The sequence below is a fragment of the Nerophis ophidion genome, linkage group LG11 (assembly GCF_033978795.1).
Source record: "Nerophis ophidion isolate RoL-2023_Sa linkage group LG11, RoL_Noph_v1.0, whole genome shotgun sequence".
Lineage (NCBI taxonomy): Eukaryota > Metazoa > Chordata > Actinopteri > Syngnathiformes > Syngnathidae > Nerophis > Nerophis ophidion.
Window position 1 is genome coordinate 34,663,231 of NC_084621.1, and position 4,644 is coordinate 34,667,874.

Sequence of the window (4,644 nt, forward strand, 5' to 3'; positions counted from 1 at the left end):
AGCCAATAATGCAGTTGTTTGCGGTACCCTTTATTTAGAAAAGTACCGAAAAGTACCAAAAAGTATCGGAATACATTTTGGTTCCGGTACCAGTACCAAAATATGTGTATCAGGACAACACTAAGGCCTAGTTTGACTTTGGAACAGAGTCACATTACAGATTACAGAACATTTCCTATGACAAAACTGATTCAAAGTATAAACAAAGCACAGTCTTGTTTGACCTTTATTGTTTCAACTTCATCCTAAGCGTGTGTATCTGTGTGCAATTACTTATAACATTTCTAATGATCTAATCTCTTATCCCAACAAGCAGAGACACCCAAACCTCATTACTCTAAAAGACAAGCGTATAGGCAGAGAGGACTGATAAAGTGAGATCAATACCAGTGATCACTTGCCACTGTGATATGTATAAGCACACTGAAGAAGACAGAAGAGGCTCTTTCAACTAGTTGGGCGACAAGAACGATAATGAAAAACTTTTTATTTGCTTTGGTTGCAAACACGCCTCCATGGTGCTACTTGTGGCTCTGTGCCTCACCCTTTGGTATCCAACGTTTTATATATGATGTCTCCTCAGTTGTTTTTATATGTGCTTTAGGCCAGGGTTTTGTAACTAAACACACAAATGGCTCAGGACCAAATTTTCATGATCCGTAGTCCGGATCATGTTGTATTTAGTTATGATCTATTAGTTTTGGACTCCCTTAGTTCCTGTTTTGTGCACTTTATTTGTTTTGGTTACCATGGGTAACCATTGGTTTCACCTGCCTCTGATTAGTGTTCGGCATGTTTTCCTGCTGTTGAGCACTAATCGGAGAGCTGTTTATTCACGTTGCTCGCCACAGTCGATGGCTTCATTGTTTGCGGTATGCAACTGTTACGTTGGTGTTTTCCTGTTCTAGATTCCTGTGCTAAGTTGTTGCCTTAGCTTCCCGTGCGATCGGCACGCTTTTCTATGTTTGTATCTGTCTTTTTAGTACGGGGTATGATTTATGATTAATAAATCATCTCCTAACTGCACGTTTTCATACGGAGTCGTCCGTTCTGCATTCCAGGAGAACAAACCTCGCAGCAAGCTGCACCCCCGATCGCGACACATCATACAGTATAGGTAAGGTTGTGCCTCATTCCTGTGAGAATCCTACATGTGACTGAAACATTAGGGTTTGGGACTATTTAGGCCAAGTTGCATTGTGCTCAAATAACCACCAGGTGGCATCTGTGAGCAAATAATACTGTATCATTTTTTTTCTTTTGGACTTATCAGGTCGGTAGTGCATTCTTTGTTGTGTTTTGTCATTTCCCTGCCTTCTCATTTATGATGTCTGTTTTCTTCAGTTAATTAGTCCCCAGCGAGGCACACCTGCAACAAATATCTACCTAGGAGTATTTAAGCTGGTCACCGACAGCTGGGTCCTGCCGGTTATTGTCTCCTGCACCTCCCACATGCATGTGCCTGCTTCACTTTGTCAGCTCTGGTATGTTGTCTCTCCTTAGTCCTTTAATCCCTCACCTCTTTGTTTGCTTACTAGCCTCCCTGAGGTAAAGAGGATTCTATGTTGGACTTTTTGCTCGACTCAGTGCGCCCTGGCATTTTCCCCTGCCGACCACTGAGGAAACTGTTTTTGTTTGTTTATTCATGGTGTGCACTTCTGCCCCATCACTTTTGTTACACTTTTTGGACTAATCAAATTGTTCCCATTTTAGTAATTCTACCTTGCCTCCTGTCTCTGCATCCTGGGGTCACCTCCTTGATCAGGTACTAACATTCTTTACACATAATTCGCTTAAGCTTTAACATCTTAAGGCCCAAGCTGTTTGTTTACATGTTTTTTTATTGTATTTCTCATTGCTATTTGGGCTAATTGGACCTTAATTAGAATAAAATCTAAAAATCATCTGTTAATATAATGTACTTAGTCCATAAGTGCACAAGTGTATACTTCATGTGTAGTGACATGCAAATTTTTATTTTTACACATTTTTTTTCCAAATTCCATTGTATGTTATACCCTTCTGACACCACCAAATAGCAGGATAAGTGTCCATATGTTGGCGTAAGACCCCAATTCAGAAGTGTACACAATTTTGGAAATAAGAGCTAAAAGGTGCTGTCCACGCATGTGGCCACTAAGGCCTTTAGAGGTTAAGTGAGGAATGAGGTAAAAATTAACCCAGACCCCTTGCATGTGATTAATTGCAGACACTAGACATACCATTGTTATATTTCTATTAGACACTCCTTTAAAATAGAGCTTCCAACCACTCGGTGGCAGTAATGTGGCAGTCAGATTTAAGCTTTAAGAAGAAGCCAGAAAATAGCGGAATTTATGGAGTTGCATTTAAAAATCTTTACCATGCGACCCATCAATGGCAACAGGATTTTCAAAGCTATCTTTAAATTAGCGAAAAGGCTGCATCACAAACAAAGGCTGTCATTTTACTCAGGGACTAACGCTCCCCATCCCCAAAAAGCTTCGACGACCCCGGCAAGTTGACATGTATCATTTATCCTCTCGTGGAAAAAGCAATCGTATTAATCAATTGACTTTTCTTTTGAGTTACCTTTATTATGTGCATGAATGAAGTGAAGTGAATTATATTTATATAGCGCTTTTTCTCTAGTGACTCAAAGCGCTTTGCATAGTGAAACCCAATATCTAAGTTACATTTTAAACACTGTGGGTGGCACTGTGTGCAGGTGGGTAAAGCGTCTTGCCCAAGGACACAACGGCAGTAACTAGGATGGCGGAGGCGGGGATCGAACCTGCAACCCTCAAGTTGCTGGCACAACCACTCTACCAACCGAGCTATACAGCCCAAGTCTCATTTCTATTTATAAAAGTCCTCAGTCAACTGTCTTTCCGGGACCGCCCATGAACACCCAAAAGACCATGACAATGAAGAGTATCATAATGACAAATAAAAAAAAAAGATTCCTTTAAAATGTGACCACATTGTCCTAAAAATTGTGGGGGGGATTTTCATAATGTATTGTATATGTAAATGTTTAACACTCACGTATCATAGACACTATCCTATAATATGAATGGGCAAAATGTGGGCCCAGAGGTTCAAAAGGATCAGCTTGCATAACTCTATTTGTTGTCCAAAGTCCATTTTTTTAATGTGCTAAGACTTTAAGTCCTTTCTCAAAGTCCTTTCAGTTGTGGTTCTCAAAGTTTTACAACCAAATGCTTACTTTTGTCATACAGTCAGTTATTCTCCTTGAAAATTAAATCCTATTCAAAAAATCAGCAAAAGTGTTGTTAATACATTGCTTTTTGTATTGTGTCTGCTGTGTATCAACCCTCCAGACAGAGATAGTGATATGTTAGTAGTACTAACCCGGCAGGCACCAGACATTGAAACAATGTTGAGAACTTGTTGAATGATGTTGAGCAACTCCAAACTAACGTTGAAACAACATGCTTTTTGATAACGTTTAATCTATGTCTGGTTCTGTCATTGATTGGACCATTGAATTTTGGTAATTTCCCAAACAATATAGTATAACACAAATACAGTGTGGGAACAACTCGCTTTTTGACAACTTTTATTCAATATCCTGGGTGTGACGTGGATTTGACTTTTGAAATTTGGTCATTTCCCAACCAACAGCGTGGATCCAATGTTGGACATCAATTTTCAAATACCACTATTTTGCAAAGTGGTTTAAAATTCACTTTTAAAGTATACATGCGTATAATCAACGTTGTATCAATGTCTTGTACCTGCTGGGAAGTAGTCGGTTTTTTTTTTCGCTCTTATAATTTTTTCCCCACATGTGATGTGGCATCCGAGTGTCCACAATGAGCATGAATAGTGATGTGAGTTGAGTTGTAGTGTACATCGGAACTTATGTGTTACACTTGTGATCCCTCTGCATTTTCAAGATGCAGAAGGATGTCAGGAAGAGGCTTGCAGGTGAGAATAAATCATTTATTCTTGTTGCAGATCATAAATGTGCTGCACAGTGCCCACGGCACGGGAAACAAAATGGTAGCCAAAAGATGCTAATATCAAAAATGCAGACTTAGAGCGTAACCAAGAGCGTAACTGTTGCACGGGGGCAAACAAGACCAACAGGCCGAGTGAGGCCAGCACGTAAACTAAATAGCCCTCTGATCAGGTGCGCGTCCTGAACACCAACCAGAGGCAGGTGACAACAATCTGCCGTCATGGCAACTGAGAGACACAAGTGGACTGAAAAAAGATAAACAGACTATGATCTGGGCGGCGGATCATAACATTAAGACCAAGTCACTTCATTATACAAGGAATACTTTACATAGAATATGTATCTATACTACCTCCATCCATCCATCCATTTTCTACTGCTTGTCCCTTAATACTAATATAATACAATACATTGATGAAAATCAAACACAAGTGTAGCATTATGCTGATTTATCCGAACCAATCCAATTCACTTTATTTATATAAACAAACAAAATAAAAACAATATAAAAACAGTACAAAAATAAATATAAAGATAAATATGATTAACAACGATTTTAAAGAGTAAAACCCACTCAAAAAATAAATAGAAGTAAAAATGTAAAAACACAGAGGACCACACAACTCACATAGTGTTAAAAGCCAGAGAAAAAAAGGGGGTCTTAAGACGAGACTACT

At 39.2% G+C, this 4,644-nt stretch overlaps 1 long non-coding RNA gene across 2 annotated transcripts; it reads left to right on the forward strand.

The window, feature by feature from the left end:
• Positions 1 to 776: 776 nt before the first annotated feature.
• On the forward strand, positions 777 to 3,417 carry LOC133561415 (uncharacterized). 2 transcript variants are annotated; one of them, XR_009808685.1, is made up of 5 exons: positions 777 to 872; positions 1,062 to 1,117; positions 1,345 to 1,484; positions 1,714 to 1,765; positions 2,708 to 3,417. It is a non-coding gene; the product is annotated as an uncharacterized LOC133561415 (long non-coding RNA). The 2 variants fall into 2 exon arrangements; XR_009808684.1 differs by having other exon boundaries at positions 818 to 1,117.
• The last annotated feature ends 1,227 nt before the right edge of the window (positions 3,418 to 4,644 follow it).